The sequence below is a fragment of the Camelus ferus genome, chromosome 4 (assembly GCF_009834535.1).
Source record: "Camelus ferus isolate YT-003-E chromosome 4, BCGSAC_Cfer_1.0, whole genome shotgun sequence".
NCBI classification, from domain to species: Eukaryota; Metazoa; Chordata; class Mammalia; order Artiodactyla; family Camelidae; genus Camelus; species Camelus ferus.
In genome coordinates this window covers 50,682,049-50,700,083 of record NC_045699.1, presented here as the reverse complement: position 1 = coordinate 50,700,083, position 18,035 = coordinate 50,682,049, and the positions used below count along the sequence as shown (strand labels likewise).

At 41.4% G+C, this 18,035-nt stretch overlaps 1 protein-coding gene across 1 annotated transcript in view; it reads left to right on the top strand.

The window, feature by feature from the left end:
- The first annotated feature begins 13,174 nt into the window (after positions 1-13,174).
- ABCA1 (ATP binding cassette subfamily A member 1) overlaps positions 13,175-18,035 on the top strand; it is a 126,928-nt gene continuing 122,067 nt past the window's right edge. The window contains 1 exon segment of the mRNA XM_014559347.2: positions 13,175-13,503. The gene's annotated coding sequence lies outside the window, so the exon portion shown is untranslated.

Sequence of the window (18,035 nt, the reverse complement as noted above, 5' to 3'; positions counted from 1 at the left end):
TTGAAGGAATACTGAAATTGTTTCCTCTCTCCTTACTAAGCTGTGAGCTCCTACAAAGCAAGGTAGCATCTAGCAGAGTGTGTGACACACAACTAGTGCTCCATAAATGTTTCCTGAAAAAAATGCCCAAAGCAAATATTCCTGTAAGCATATAGGGTAGGGGGACCCTGAAGAAAGAGAATCAGGCATAGCTTTCTTGACATAAGAGACGCCATTCTAAACCATTTTATGATCTAAGCCTGGTCACAATACTCACCCTTGAACAGGTCTCAGTAATTAACCATCCTAAGAGAAGCGAGGGGATGCAGGAACAAAGCAAAAGCAGTCAGAAAACAATAATTCAGCAATAAAACAGAGTCCTAGTTCCTCCTCGAGGGATGTACATCACAATCTGACACAAATCTTCGAGTTCTGCAAGTACTAAGGCCCCCCACCCAGGTGGAGAAGGGTAGCTACACACATGCTGAGATCCCAGGCTGCTTGGAACCTAAGGAGTGATGATGTTGACATTTTCTGACCCTCATGACTTTAATCGACTAAAGCTTGGACTCTGTCAACTTTTGCCCAAGTTCTATGCTGCATTCTCCTCTGCTCAAGCCTCTTCATGAGTACGCATGTCCCTTTAGTTTAAAACTCCCCCAAATTTGCTGTTCAGAGAGATACTGCTTTGGGAAAGATCACCATTGTTCTCCTTACTTCCTGCAAGTAACAAATCCTTCCTCTCCCTATCTCTGGCTTGACTGTCTTTTGGCTTGACACCCACCAAGAGGCAAACCCATTTTTCGGGCAATGTTCCCATCATGAAATAATTATGGGCATTCAGATATTCTGTCTTCAAGCTTACATAAAGAATTTTATTTTGGTTCTAATTATCTTGATAATTTTTTTTAATCCTTTCACTTATATTTTGGCTCATTTGCATAAATTGTTGACACTTTATAACTCTTTGACTCTTTGACAATGATACTAACATATGACTCATGCAGACACTCTGATGATGATGATGTTGATGATAAAGCACATATATATACACAAGTAACACCCTTATTTTTATGATTAACCATGGTACCCTCCCTTTTCATTCTACTGGGTAGGCAGGCGTGCAGGTAAAACCTGTTGAAGGAGATCCTGTTCCTATCCTGGACATGACAGGAGTTTGGAATTTTTAACGTGACTAATGAGCATCAAAGTTTCTTAAACAGAGTCTTTAAAAACTGGATTTGTTTGAGAATAATTTATTTATTAAATATTGACAAACTATTGGTTGGTTTCACCAAAGAGTGAAAGTTACAACTGATTACGAATTCTGCCTTTGCTCCGAGTATAGCTCTACTCTTTCCCTAAACAGTTGCTTACTTTGTCGAGGATGCCTGGCTCAGTGTGGCTCAGGCCCCTCAACTTCTTTTTGTCTTTTCTCCTCCTTTGTCAGGTAGCTTACCATCTTTGGCTGCAAGGTATTCATAGCCAGTCATTCGCTTTGCTGCAGATCCTTACAGACTCCTTTTTCACTCATAGTTTTCCTTTACTATGTTCTTTTCCCTTGTGCAGTTTACTCTCGTGTGCATTAATTTTTTTCTCTTCTGTGGTTTGTTTCCTTGGTTCTCCCCAACTGGACCCCCAAACTTGGAGCCCTCTTTCTCTGTGTTTATCCTTCAGATCACCTTTAGGGCCATCTCTGCTTAACTCAGTGTTAATTCTATTTACTCACTAAAACTGTTCTTTGGGGTGTGTGAAGTCTAAATCAGGACTTTTAGTAATTAACTCTTGATTTTTAGAAAGGTAATTTTCTTGCTCCCTAGGGGAGAGAGATGGAATTCTTAGGGACATTACACCAAGGAGAGCCTCCCTCCACTCTTACCGCTATCCTTCCCCAATATCAACAATCTCCCTACCCATGAAATATCTTGGCCGTTTTACTTTAAAGCTCAGCAGAACATTTTACATAATGTTTTGATGTGGTTGTAGAAAACTGATCCCTGCTGACAGAGAAGCACTTTTTGAAAAAAGTTTTAATTTTCAAACAATGAGTATAAGCTGGCTGCCCTGACCCTTACCCCACTTCTGAGCCTCTCCCCATTGGGCTGGGGTGAAGGTGGCTGGCAAAAGTAAAATTGAATGTTTACTAATTTATGCAAGTGCTTGAAGAAATTTTATTGAATATTCCTATAATCTTAAAATGGAAAAGGAATCTGTAAACATCAAAGCCAGAAACCCTAAAGGAAAAGATTCATAGTTTAACAAAGTAAAAAAAAAAAATGATGGCAATTTGGGAAAACTATCTGCAACACATGTAATGTTTGAGGAGTTAAAACACTTGGTACAAGAGTTTAACAAGTGAAAAAGAAAACATTGAACACTTGTATAAAAAACGGTCAGTAAACAAGAAGAGATGTTCAACCTTACTAGCAATCAAAGAAAATATAAGTCAAAACAACAATAACTTAGATTGGACATAATTTAAAAACTGATAAGAATGTTAATAAAGGATGAAAAACTAGGCACATTCATACCAATATACACCTATTAGAAATGCTAAAGTACTGACAATTGCCAGTGCTGACAAGGATGTGGAGCAATTGGAACTCTCATACACTGATGGTGAGAATGCAGAACGGAACAGCCACTGTGCAAGACAATTTGGAAGTTTCTTGTGAAGTTAAATATACATCTACTATATAACCTAGCACTCTCACTTCTGGGTATTTATGCTAGAAAAATGAAAACTTATATTCACACATACACAACTGTGTATGAACGTTTATAGGCAGCATTATTCACAACTGCCAAAAATTGGGGAAAAATGTCTTTCAGTGACTGAATGAAGAAGCAAATTGTATATATCCATATAATGAAATACTACTTAGCAATAAAAATACCCACCAGAAGGATGAATGAAATATTATCATTGGATGAATCTCAAATGCATTATGCTGAGTAAAAGAAGCCAGTGTCAAAAAATTTTATATTATATAGATTTCATCTATGTGACTGTCTTGAAAAAATAGAAGATTTATAGGGACAAAGAATAGATCAAGGGTTGCCAAGGGTTTAGGTGTGGGAGATGGTGGGGCTGATGTGTCTATGAAAAGATAGGACAAAGTAGATTTGGGGGAGGTGAAGCATTTCTCTATCCTGATTATGGTGGTGGTAACACAAAGCTATGTATGTGTTAAGAATCATAGAACTGTATACCAAAAGAAAAATTTAAATTTTACTCTAGGATAATTAAAAAAAAAACTCTATAGATATTCTGGCCCCTTATTCATGAGAGTAAATGTGCCACTTTATGGAGGATAATTTAGCTATATGTATCAAAATGTAAAGTATGTCTATTCTATTATTTAGCAATTACACTTTTGCTAAAATATTCTAAGGAATCTTGGGCATGTGTGCAAATATAGTACAAGGATGTTCATGTTAGCATTTTTTAATCATTGTGAAAAAGAGATACAAACTGGGGTGGAGGGAAATAGCTCAGTGGTAGAGCATATGCTTAGCATGCATGAGGTCCTGGTTCAATCCCCAGTACCCCTATTTAAAATAAAAAAAAAGTTACTAACGTTAAGTCTGTCTGTGGGCATTTGATTTCAAGTTATGATAGATACATATAGTGGAATATGATACATCAATTTAAAATGATATAAATCTATACTTGTTCATATGGAAGATGTTCATAATATAGAATGTAGTGAAAATTTATAAATTATTAGTAACATGTAAACATGCATGCTCATGTAACGTATTTTTACGTAAATATGCCAACATATAAAAATAGTTTACAAATAATATATGTGGTATGATCTTGTTTTTAAAAATGAGAAGTGTATGTCCAAATGCATATTTATTCACTGAAAAAAATTTGGAAGAATGTACACCAGACATACTGGCAGAAGTCATGTATTACTTATGTATTTTAAAAATTTATTTTGATTTTTACAAAAATCCATGCAAGGTTTGAAGGCTTGAGTTTTAGAGCATGACAAAATGTTCCCAAGTCAAAACAGATGTATTCAAATATTACATGCTCCAAAAAAGTATACTGCCCAAACTGCATGAAAGAGAGCATTTAGCTGCATATTTCTTGGATTGCTGAGACCAGCAATATTATTTCCACTGTTGAACTTTTCACCCTCCAATATGTGTGGGTTACTAACACACTCCCTCATTTTTGAGTTGCCTTTGATATTTAAAATGTAATTCTTGGACTGAAGGAACATAACCTCAAGGTGTTTATATGGTTAAAAATCAAATAATGCATGTTGTTTAGTATAAAGTATGATTCTCTACATATGGTGATTGGGAGGATAAAATGGAAAGGTTATCTATTCCTAAATTTAGAAATTATGTCCTGATAGATTGATGGTTGATTTAAATATAACTTCTTGTCCAGCATCTGTTTTTAGAATCAAATTACTGTGACTCTACAGTTTCCTTGAAGTCTCCGAGTCTCACATTTCTGTTTGCCTTTGTATGGTTTTGAGAAAATGAAGAGTGTAAAACTGCAAATTTAGTTTTCATTGTATCATATTTTACACGACACTGGTCATTTCATAGAAATATAAGAGCAAAAACAAATTGTGCAGAGGAAATAATTGTCATTATCTCACTGAATCTTAAGTCATTCAATACTGTCTCCCACACACTGAAGATTCATTTTGGGAATGCTTTTGTCTCCCCGGCTGCCCACATGTTTTTCTGATCCATCTCTCCTACTTTGCCTTATTGACCACCCCCAGTGAAGTGCTGACTGTTTTTCATCTTGCTTTCTTTATCTCCTGGGCTTTATTCAATAAACAAAGTGGTTTGGATCAAATTTTGGGCTCTTATGGGTTTGGATGTGTTCTTTGGTCTCCTTTTTAATTACCAAAAGGGGGTGTTGCTTCTGACCTCTTTGACTCTTCCCTGCTGATTTTATTAGGCCTTTGATACTGGTAAAGGGTGAGATTTTTGAGGAAGTGGTGTTGCTTTTGTTAGAGGTGGTAATGCCTTTTATTGCTTTGTGACTCAAGTTGTGTTCGGTCACAACCACACAAGTATGCCTTAAAATATCAGATTAAAATGAGCAGAAGTAGAAGTCAGGGATATGATCTTCAAGGAATGATGTGATTCTTATTATTGATGCCGAGGTGAGAGTTCAGCTATAGTGAATAAGGACTCTCATCCAGGTTTCACTTCACCAAGATTTAGGTAATTCATTGCCTACTACAGTCACATGCTCGGCCACTTCTCCCAGCACGTTCTCAGGGAGTATGATGGACTAGTGTCTCCCCTCCACCACACTCCCCCAAGAACTTCTAGGCCAGGGGCCACGAACTCAGAAGCCTATCTGTAGCAGCTGGGCAGGTACTGCAGAAGAGTAAATCAGGCTGTTTAAGAAAAACAGGGATTAGTGGAGACTTGGCCAACCAGCGTAGAGACAGCATGTTCCACCTAGAGAGAACCTCTTTTCAACATAGGCCTTGGGTGGTCAGAGCCTCCACCCTTTCAATAGTAGCAAGACATAAAGATTTTTGTATGACATTTCCAATCTTGTCAACTATTTCCAATAAGACAGCAACACACTTTAAGCCTAAACCATGTGTCAGAGAGCTGGATGTGGTAGTGGGCTGTCAGTGTGCAACTTCTGATAAAGACTGAAGTGCATAAATTTTGGGAGTCCAAAAGCCCAGTACTGATGGAGGCTGTTCTGAGGTCAGGACCAGCACGGACATAATCCCAGCAGTGAACAAGGGACTTTGAGGCACTATTCTTCGGTGGTACTGCTGTGTGCCAGTGACAGAGCATATGGTTGCTAAAGATTAGAGCCTGATTGGCCTTTCTAGATCTCTGTGGGAGCCCCCAGGGCTCTGAGGCAATTCTGGGGGAGAGAGGGAAGGAAGGAGATCTCAAAAGAGATATATTGGACTTCCTGCTAATAAGCAAGTGGAGATTTGAGTAATTAAATAAAAGATGAAAAAGAGATATGACCGTATTTGAACTCCAGGCTGGTGAAAAGCTTATGATCTAATTGAAAATAGCAATTAAAAAACCCACAAATGGGAATTTTGGAAAGAAGTCACACCTTTATAATGATAGTAACATAATAAATGGTAATAATAACAAGAGCTGTCTTTCATTCAGCACTTACCATATTCTGGGCACAGTACAAGCACATCACAAGTACTAACTCAAAAAATACCCCTAGTAACCCTGTAAGGTAGGTTCTACTATTATTTCCATTTGATAGATGAGTAAACTGAGGTATGGAGAGGTGAAGTAACATGTCCAGGGACACGCAGATATGTTATACAAATAAGGAATTTTCACTAACCAATGGACTGCCAGGATTAGCTTGAAGTCCTCTCACCCCCTCCTTTTTTTTTTTTTTTTTTAAGAATTTGTAAACCTACTCACCAAAAAGTTCTAGCTGTCTTAACTATTTCATCTCTCCATACTCTCTTCTATCCTTCATTCTTCTAAATTATGCTAGGCTTTACTGTTTCCACTTGGTCATTTACGGTTTGCCTTTCTGTGGTCGTGAACTATCTCCTTCCACCACTTACCTAGAAACTCTGTTCTTAATGCATTTTTCTTAGGTAAAAAATAACAGATGCTTATCTTCGAAATTTTGTAAAATAACAGACACATATGAAAAAATTGCTTCTGACCCCACCACCCGCAGAAAATAGCTCTTAATTTTCAGGTGGCATCCTTTCCATTCTTTTCTATGCACATATATTCAATGAAGAAGACTATACACATACTACTCACTATTTTTACCGAATATAAATCATATGTACACATAACTACAGCTCTGCTTTTTTTCAGGTAGCATTTATCATGAACCATTTCCCACATCACTACCTTTGAAAACACTATTTTTATTTTTAATGACTACATAGAATTCTATCATATGATTTAGCAGCATTTACTTTAGAATTTTTACACCATTAGATGATTCTCTATTTTAAAAAATGTTCATTCCTGGAGATAACATAGTAACAAATATTTTGAACATAAGCCTTTGACCACATTTTTGGATATTTCCTTAGGATCAGTTCCTCCAAGTAAAATGAGTGGGTCAAAACCTCTTAACACATGTTGCTACATTGCCTGTCAGAATGCTGGGTCAGTTCACAGGCCATGAACACCCTCGGTTTTATGACCTTTACTTTTACATCACTTCCCTCTTTCCTGAACTTCTAATTTGATTTCCTTAGATGTCCTAGGACTGGACCCTCTATTCAGCTTTCTTTTCACCTCCTAGTATTGGGTCCGCTGCCTCTCATCCCCAGATGTGAGGACTTCGGGCTGAGCCTTGTCGGGTGACGGATTCAACCCAGAGTAACCAGTTTTAAGGTCAGCTCTGTGGGAAGCCCCAGGCTTCTGCGAATGGAGCCCCTTCCCCACTGATTTACGTGTTTGTGGGTGATTCTGCACGTGTAGGTTTCTGGGCCAAGAAACAGTTAAGAAACTGCCCAGATTTCACCAGACCACGTCAGTCACCGGAGGTACTGCCATCCAGAAGGGAAAGGAAGGCCTGCTTCCATGGCACGGTCGCGGGACAGTTTGGAGGTCAGGACAGTTTCCTCTTTGAGGAGGCACAAACATTCATTCTGTCTAGACAATTTCAGGAGCCATGAAGGGCTGGTGCAAGGATGGGTTGAGCCAAGGCAAGACCATCATGGGGGACAACAGAGGGAAGACCACGCAGTCCTGTAGGAATCATCTCCAGAATGCTGATGGGAAAAGGCAGGCTTGCCTCTCTCTCTAGTGGCCTAGGAGAAAATGGAAATCTGGAACATTTCCTAGGATTTCTTTGTGTTTTTAATAACACTCTCTTATTAATATGTCAGAGAGAAGGAAAGCTCCTGGTTAAGAAATAAAACAGTCCCTCATCCCAGAAATCACAGTCAGGAATATGGATTCTTTACAAGTGTCAAAAAAGCACTCTGAATAAGGAGAGAAGAATGCAGATACACCACTTCTGTTCTAATAAATGCTTGATTTCCTTAAATCCCCAGAGTCCAATTATTTTCAAACTTCAGGGTACCGTCTGCCCTCTGAATCTATTGTCACACTTACTAACGGATCTGAGCTGAGCTGAGGGTATTCTCTGCCTATTAATTTGAGTGCATAAAAAATATCTAACTATAATATTTCTCTCTTTCTCTTTTTCACCTGCCCTTTACCCCATACCTTTTTATCTAATGAGGGAAGTGATTTCTAATTCTCTCTCTTCTCTGTCCCTTTTGACCACTGGTTCTAGAATAATAGCACAACAGCATGAGTTATTTAATCCTATCCGTCTCCTTCAATAATCTCACATAGGAAGACAGCGGTGGAGATGAGAAGGATTTCCAAGCAAGGAAACTGGGAGCAGAGACACAGAAAGTCTGTGGAATGAGGTGTGGGTTAGAGGGGAGACAGGGATGGAGGGGATGGAGGAGGCTTCAAAGCCCTTCTATGTCCTGTCTGCAAAGGACTTTGTAGGTCTTCTTAAGGGAACTTTGAGAGATTGTGTCTTCATAAGCAATGCAGAACCATAGAAAGTTTTGAGAGGGGGAGACATATGATTAGATACTTTTTTGTTTTTGTGTCGGTTTGCTTAGCTCTTTTATCTTCTGGCAAAAATCACTCCTTTGGTAGGGAAGATAAATAAGAAGAGGAAGAAACTAAAGGCAGGAACAGCAATTTGGAGGTTACCCAGCCTTTTGGCTTGGATTTAGGCAGTGGGGATGGAGAGAAAGGGCCAGATTTAGGAGATATTTAGGAGATCCGACTGACTTGACTTGGGTGGTTTTTAGAATGAGAAGAGAAAGATGAGGACAGAGAGATGAAAAGTTAAGCAAGTGTGACTATCACTTCCCACAGTTGACGTGTGGATGATGATGTCATTAAATGAAATTAAAACATAAAATGCAGAAGGAGCAAGGAGATTTAAAGGGAAGATTAAACAAAAAAATTTGTCTTTGGTTTTAGTTGCAAAATGTCCTGTTTACTGTTGTGCTGGGAAATGTTAAAACGGGCTTTGCAAAAAAAGAAAAAAAAGAAAAAGAAAAGAAAAAAAAAGAAAATCCTGACTGTATCAGATTTCAACAGTGTAAATATTCCCATCATGGGCCAATTTTAAGCTAGCCCCATGAAAGTCACCGATTGCAGAGTTGAGAAGAGATATACACACACAGAAAGCTCTTCTGACCTGGAATGAGTTGATTCTAGCCCTCCACTGATTCTGCTGGATGTTCCGCCGAACATGGAGGGGCATGGTCCCGGAGCCCAGCAAGGAGGTGAGACCTGGTGATACAGGGTTTACATGAAGCCAAGGGAGTAGATCATGTAAAATTAAGAAGAGACAACTAGTATTAGAAAAAATATATATGTATACACACACACACACACACACACACGCACACATATACAGAAGAGTCAGGAAAAGAATGATTACAGAGGCAAGAAGGCCAAAAGAGAAGTAGATTCAGGAAATACAAGAGAAGAACCAGTTACAGGAAGGAAGGTGTGGTCTGTAGTGTCAAATACCGGATATCAGGTAGCCCAGGGACTTAAAGGAGGTCATCATCATCACCACTTAAAAGGTCTTTCTTTGCTTGAGATACTTTTCTATCTTTCTACCTGAAAATATTTTATAATGATGAAAAAGAAAAGCACATATGCCTCTCTCTCCTTTTAAGAAGGTCATTAATGAATTTGGACAGAACAAACTCAGAGTGGTGGGGGCCAAAGTTTGCCTACAATGGGCTGGAGAGTAATAAAAGAGAGAGATTACAGATGAAATCTTGTCAGCAGCTTGGCTCTTAAAGGCGGGACAGCTTGAAGGGAGGCAGGTTAGAAGAATGGCTTTTAAAAAGAATTATAACTCATTGATCAACTAGTAATTCAGGGGAATATATCTGTCTATAATCCAGGCTAACTTGTTGATCCCAGTGACAAGCAGAACACGTTACTCAAGTTCAGAAGCAGTAATGGTTTTGAATCTTACTTACATGTCAATAGAAATCACATTAATAAAGAAAGGAATTGTATTGGTCCAATTAAATTGAATTTGTAGGTATTGAAAGCCTATGCAATACATGTTTTAGTCCACAAAAAATGGTGATTCCTTGTATTTTTTTATTTGAACATCTATAGCTTAAGAATTTGTTTCTGTGTCTAATCATGTATTCGAATGAAACTGACTCAAATATGAACTGTAGGTCCTTTTATTCCTCCTTATATGAAAGAAGGATTACCTATTTTTTTCTTTAATTTTGGAGCACCTGTCATTCTCCAGAAATTCTCAAAAAACCCAGCTATTAGGTCTACCTAATTGTAACAAATTCTGCTTGAGAAGTTATTTTTAGAATACTTTCTGTTTTATTCTTCATTGACTTCTTGCAATACTCTTACTGTTTCAGCGTTTCCAGGAACCAAATAGTATGGTGTGCATACCAACCAAAAACACAAGTGTGGTGAAAATCACTTATATTTTAAACAAAGTGTATATGTACATTTATGTAGACCACTGAACAGATATTATGTATCAAAGCAATTTCCAAGCAAAGCCTTTTAGATAATCCCTAATTTAAAAGTCTCAGTAGAATGATAATTCCTAGCTCCATGACATCTAGCAGGGTCTCCAAGGCCGCAGCTGCCTGAAGGGCGATTCTGTAATTAGAAGGTGCCAGGGTCATCTCAGAATAGAACTTCAGACATCGAGGCTGTGTTGACAGAACCAGCCTCCCCGCAGCAACAAAGAAGAGCCATTCTACTTGTTTGGAAAGGGTCCCCTAAGATAGGGAGCTGGAGTTTTGGTGTTGGTGTTAGCAGGAACTGAAGGACTTAGAGGAAAGCTCACTGAAGCATATTCAGGAACAAGTCAACCTGTGACATTCAAGGGAGAGAATTCATATTTGCAGACTTTCTCATGGGACACATTCTCTTAGCCTCTAACTTCTGGAATTCAGTATTTTTGTCATACCAACCTGTCATACTTGCAAAGTATATGCAGACTTATGTCCTTGTGTTCCTTGGTCAAATCACTCTTTGGAGGCTTGGACTCTTTTGTTGGTAGAAATCAATGTGACTAATTAACATTTCAAACTTTACAGTGTGTTTATGTTTTCACTGCAGAGCTGAGCAGATTCTTGATACCACCAGTTGTTCTTAGTTAAAAATGATCAAGTTTGGCTTTGGGGCCATAGAGTTATGTATTTAGAATCAATGGTTGTCCTCTGTCTGGGGCTTTCATCTCCCTCCTGGGCTCACATCCTTTCCCCAACATCCTATCTTTGTCTCATTCGTACAGGGCTTTCAGTCACTCATTCCGCAGGAGAACAATCTAAGGGATTATTTTAATAGGAGTGCTCTTGGGAACTCTAGCTTTCAGTTCCAAAAAGAATGATTTTGGTGATGGGATTCTAAGCACTGTGATTGGTGGGTGGTGGGGTGGGACAGAGGATGGAGAGTCAGAGACTCATTCCCCCAAATCACACTTGGAATGGTCACACCTCTTCCAGTAGCTTTCCTTTATATTTAGAGGGTCAGAGAGATTACTTTGAATTCTTTGCTAGACTTGGAGTTGTAAAATTTTGGCATGGGAAAACCTTTCCAAGTGATGGCTTACCTGAACACGACATTAATAGTCAGCTACTAACACCCTCTTTGTTTACAGTGCTGTTACTCCCAGGAGCTCAAATGAACAAAATTCACTTTCAGAAAGCCCCGTGAGGCAGGGAGAGCATATATAGTCTATTTTTACCAATGAAGAAATGGAGGCAGAAGGTTGGGGATCATGTTCAGTCAAATCTGACCCCAGCACCCAGTCTCTTAGGCAGGGTTGTCCTTTGATTTAGGCAAGGGGGGTTCTTCTCCTGTGTCCTGGGCTTCAGAAGGCTTGGCTCTGGCCTGCCTCAAATTCCATCTCTTCCTAAGGGTGAGCAGTCCACAGGACCAAGGGGCTATGCCACCAGAGTTATGAGTAGCCAGGACCTCAGAATTCCATGCCCTAAATCCCCGAAATGCACTTCCAGGGCCTGCATGGGCCTCCTCACTGGATCTGTCCTGAGTGTTGACAGAGCTACTGACAAGTGGTTCTGGGCTCAGACTGTAGCCTTGACGGTAGTGTGGAGGGGGGCCGGTGCAGCAGGGGGCCTACATGTACACAGAGGTTCTTCTGGAATAGAATGGAGCTGGGGGTGGGGATAGTAGGGGTCTGGTATTGGCTCTCCTACTCCACCACTTTCTTGCCAAAACTCAAGTCAAAGCGTGAGGAGTCTGAATGTGAACCTGTCCTTCCAGGTTGCTCCAAAGGTATCTCTCAAGGTTGGAGGCACTTATTTTACAGTTTATTGGCTTGATTTATGAGTTAAATATTTAGACTTAAAGTATGTGGGCCTCCATTTGTACACTTGCTTCTGTTCCTCATACATTATGGACCGTCTTGCTCCTGACTGTCAAAGCCAGAGCCAGAGAAAGAAGTAGGAGAACTGGAATGTTTATGCAATTTTACACGATCTCCTTTATGCGATTTAGCTGCACTTCGCGAATCTGTAGAAACAAAAATACAAGCCGTGTATATTTATCTATCACTGGGATGCTGACCAATATGATGAAACTAAAAAGGTCCACATTGTTCCGTTTTTTGTGGTCTCTTTCCTCCCCCCAGTTTGCCAAGACAAGGAACAAGACGCTTTTCAGGGGTCCTCCCAGGGACCTAGGAGGCCCAGGCTGGGAGGCAGTAAGTCACCTTTTGATTTCCAAATTCAGGGTTTGTGGTTGGAAACAAAACCAGCCGGTTATCCAGACAACTGTCCACCTTCTCCCACATCCTGGGCATTTGAAAGGGAAAAAGGACGAAAGAGTTTTCAGTCTCGCGTTCTCCGTCCCTGCCCCCCCTCCCAGTCCCTCCAACTGAGTAAAGGAACAAAGGAAACAAAAATTGCTGAAAGCACCAGTTTAGTGGAAGCGATTTCCACCGGTGCTGTTGGCTTGCCCGGAAGGAGGATGAGGCAGTTTGGCGGGCGCAGCCCCACGCCACGCGTTTTGCTGTGGTCCTGGGCCGCCGGCCTGGCGGGGGCAGGGCGCTCCCCGACTTGAGCCCTCCTGCCCCAGCCCTGCTAGCGCCGCCGGACGTAGCCCGTTTAAGGGGCGGGGCGAGACTCCACGTGCTTTCTGCTGAGTGACTGAACTACATAAACAGAGGCCGGGAAAGGGGGCGGGGAAGAAGGGAGAGAACAGGCTTTGACCGATAGTAACCTCTGCGCTCGGCGCCGCCGAATCTATAAAAGGAACTAGTCGCGGCAAAACCCCGGTAATTCCGAGGAAGAGTGAGTGCGGCCAGGGCCGGCAGAGCCGCGCCGACACCTCTCTCCCCGGGCGCAGGTAGTCAGGGAAGGCGGCACCGCGCGACCAGTGTCACCACAGACAATTTCTCCGGGCGCTTTGTTCCTTTTTCTCCTACTTTGACCCCGAAGGATTTTTCTAGGGGTGGGGGAAGAGAGACGCAAACGCGAAAGTGGAAAACAGGTAAGAGGCGATCCAGTGACTTGGGGTTATTGTTTTGCTTCGGGGCCGAGGGGACTTTAGGGAGCGCTGGGTTTCGGGGTCTGGAGTCCGAACTCCCATCTCCTCGCCTCCTGCAGTGCAAACGGGGCGGGGGGCGGCGTAAATGGGGGAAGGACGTCCTAGGACGAGCTCTGGCGACCCGGAGACGGCACCGCTGCACTCGGTGCTGGCCCGGCTGTGGAGCCCCGGGAGCATCTCTGGGCGCGGAGACCTGGGCGCAGTACCTGGGGCGCAGTGGACTCGGGGGCTTCTGGTGGTGCTGGGCGCGCTGCTGTCGGAGTGGGGAGAGTGGCAGGTCTGGCACTGAGCTCTTCCTTTTGTTCGGAAGCGCCTGAGCCGGCTGGAAACCTCTGTGCCTGCAGGTCGGCCGGCGCCCACCGGCACGAATGCCAGCCGTTGGTTCCCACTTCGTTCTTAAGGAGCTGGTCTGAGTTGGGCTCTGACCTGGGGATCGGACCCTGTGCGCCCCCGGACTGAAGCGACGCGTTTTTGTTCCTCAAGAACTCGACTGGGATGTGTCCCAAACCGGGTCCATGGGCTATTGCTCATTTGAGGCCTCAGGGGTTTGTTTGACCTGAGGTCGTGCCCCACGGTCTTCAGGCGCTCCCCGGAGCTGGCATCCCTGGCGCAGCGGGAGGACGAGTTTTGTTTCTTTAAAAAACGTTAGACTTAGAAGGAGAGCCTGGGGAACCTGGAGCCGAGGTGCCCAATCCTCCGCTCCCCATCTTCCTGCCCGTTGCTGCTTGTCTCTTGGGGCAGCCTCAGTCCGGGCACGGATGGGGAAGCTGGGGCGAGATGGTGCAGCGGAATGACCGAGAGTAACCCCGGCGGGCGGTGCAGAACTCGGAGCTCCGCCGCCGGGCTGGGCTCCGCGGTGGGGGGAGGGAAGGCTGGGCGCCGGCTGCCGGTGGCCACGGGGGGACTGGCCCACAGCGCCTCCTGGCCGGGTGGCCTGGGAATCGCCCCTTTGGCCGAAGTGGGGCCGGGCTCTACAAGGCTTTGTCGCTCTCAGGATCCGACCGAGATCCGGTGAAGACGGATGGTTGCAGACTGGGAGGAAACCTGGGGCATCAGGCAAAAGCTCGTCTGTTTTGCTGTTGTTGTTACAAAGGTTCCCGACTCCCAGAGCGTTGCTAAATGGAAGGTTCTTGGGGCTTGGGCCAGTACTAGGGTTGTGTGTAGATGCCTCTTTTAAAACACTCATCAGAAAGACGGGAATAAACAAGATAAAAGGAAAAAAAGCAGAGAGAGACACACACAAAGACAGAGACACACAGCGAGAGAAGGGAGAAAGAGAAAGAAAGAACAGGAAAACAAAGGGAGGGAGGAAGGAAGGAAGGAAGGAAGGAAGGAAGGAAGGAAGGAAGGAAGGAATTTGGCACTGGAAATAATTGGCTTTTATTTTTTGTGGCATTGATATCATCTTTTAAAACCAAGACTTTTCAGTGACACCGCACAAAGTGAGTGGGTGGTATATACACTCGTGTGATAGAAGACAAATTTGGTATTTTGAAAATTTCCTTCGTGATAAATATTAGCAAGTCACTTTCTAAGGTCTGATACCTACCTCCCCACAAAGAGCACCTCACAAAATTTTCCAAATTCAAACGCAGTTTATTTTGGGACCCAAACCTGAGTTTTTATCTTCTCATACAAACTTTAAGTCCCAACTAAAAAAAGTACTTAATTTCTCATCTCAACTTTTATTTCAGTCCATTTTCCTCATATCTACCACAAAAATAATGGAGGCTTTCTGTTGTTTATAGCTTGAGACACTTCTCCCAAGTCAAAGAAAGTGTGAAAGTGTGGAGAAGGTTCTAGAGTAGAACCTCTTCAGATGGTACAGAAATTTTCAAGTACCAAGTTTCCATTTGACAGTCTGTCACGCAAGTGCTCCTATAAAGAATTAAATTAATTCATGATAGAGTTTTCGGAAAACATTGCATACACAAACAAATTGGTATTTACTGGAGAAAAAGCAGGAGAATCAGAGTTATAAGCCTGATGACCACAGTCCATTTAAGGGGTAAGACTTGCTATTGTAGTCAGAATAATTCATAAGCCCGCTTGCAGGGATGAGCCTGGTGTTCCAGAATGATGTAACTGATTGTGAAGGGGACACCTGTGATATGCTGTCTCCCCTCCAGATAAGCATTTGAAATCTCACCTCTTATAAATGTTCAGTTTACATCTAAATAGAGGCCTGGAATGGACCCTGGGCACAGTTTGGCTTAGGGCATATTTATAGTTCATGTGAGACAGTGATTAGTCTTGGATTGGAAAAGGGTGATTAGAGCTTGGTTGTTTTCAACCTCTGCTTTAGGAAGTCTTAATGCTTACATGATTAAACATGAATGAAACCGAATGAAACTCAGCAACAAAGCTTTTTATTATCTTCTGTAGTATTTACCTTACATGGAGAGAAGTTGGAGTATTTTTCTTTTTGGGATCTTCCTTTCCATAAACCAAGTTGCTTATGCTATATTCATAGTGATTGTAGATTGTTAATATCTTTGCTATTTCAATTTTTAGCTCTTAAAATAATTAAATGGATTTTAGACTCTTTAATCATGAAACTCTTGGGAATATAGAAAATATCAATGGCTATGTGGCTTTTGCATTTCTAAAACATTGTCAAATCCAAATGCATTTTTATTTGCAATCTAGATATTAAAGAAGTAATGCAAAGTATAATGTTCCTTATGGTCAATTACCTCAGTATCAAATTTTAAAGATCTTCTTGGGAGGGTAAAGTGAGGGCTTAGCATGCACAAGGTCCTAGGTTCAATCCCCAGTGTCTCCATTAAATAAATAAACAAACCTAATCACCCCCCCCCAAAAAAAGTTGGACCAAAAAAAAAAAATCTTCCTGATAATTTATTTTAATTTAACGATTCTCGGAGAGAGCCTACACTAAAAACTGAAACCCTCTCCATACCTGCATGTGGAAATAATTGTAAGTGCCCAAATTGCTGCAGTATTTCTTTAGTAGACACTATTAAATAGCACTGTGTGCCAAATACTAATCCAAATGCTTTTCAGATATTAATTTAATCTTTACAACAAACCCATTTATTGTCCCTATTTTGCACATTAAGAAGCAGGTTAACTAACATGTCCTGGGCCACATACCTTGAAGGCGGCAGTGCTAAGATTTGAACCTGCCAGCCAGCCCCAGAGTTCTTTGACTCACACTCTAAGCAGTGAGATGGTGCAGTTTCAGCTGCTGTGAGCGGAGGCCTTTCCGGGGTTTCTCACTGTGTTCTCATACATTCATCTGCTCTAGCCCTTATCAGAATCTACAGCCTGTATCAAATCTCCCTTGTTGCTCTGAGTGGACTAGCCAAATTCTCTTCAGCTTGTTGGGACATTTGTTGCCAAGGGCTTGCAACACCATGGAAAGGACAGACAATAAAATTTCCTCAACTCTAATTCTTTACTTGGTTTAAAATGAAAAATTTACTATTGTTTTAGTCAAATATTTGTGAGTAGGTCTATGATCTCACAATGTTTTCCTGTGTGATACCTAGAAAATGGAATAATAGAAGATTTGGCTTTAAAAGTATAAGGAACAAAAGAAAAAGAGATAACTATTAGGTTAGCTGTCAATCCTAACTTTGGCGAATGCTTAAAAATTGGTTATAATACAATACAATTTCTGCTTATTCTATCCCTAATTATGTCATGGACCTTCTGAAATAAGCTATTTCTCTGTTACCGCCATTACTGTCTAGGTATCAGACATCAGATTTAGCTTTTTTTTTTCGGCATCCTTCTCTGAAAGTAAATGCAGTTTCAGAGTCTGCCTAAAAGTGAAATAAGATGGGAAACTCTTTTCTTACTAAATCGATGTAGCACATTAGAAATAAACTCTTAAAAACATTTCTTCTTGGAAGAAAGTTACATTTATTGTTGCTTTACTGTATGCTGGGTGTTGTTTTAAGCATTTTACATGTAATCAGTTCATTCTCACGAGAACCACATGAGGTGGGTTCTGTTATTACCTTCATTTTACAGATGGCGAAATGGAAGTATAGACGAGGTTAAGTAGCCTGATCATGGAACTTTTAAGTAAGTAACAGAGCTGAGTTTGCATCCCTGGCAGTTAGTTTGGTTCCCATGAAAATACCAACATCAGGGTAAGGACTTTGTTAAAAAGTCAGTTTTGACAAATGAAATACTAGCAAAAGGCAAACAGAGTGAGTCTCCCTTTTCATTTAGATGTTTTCACCTGAAGATAGTTCCCTGGATAGGTAACCAGCATAGATGTTGTTGGACAGGTACATTTTAGAAATATTTGAAGCCAGAGAAAGCAAATCTCGTATGTAAAATTGCTTTCAGATGGATCCTTCGGTTACCTTGCATTCTGCTGAGACAAGAAACCATATTAAAGGAAAGAGCATTTACTCCGAGGCACAGCAGACTTGGTTCCTAAAACAAAATCAAGTGTGAAATCCTGCCTTTTTCCATTTTGAAAATCTACTTTAAGACCT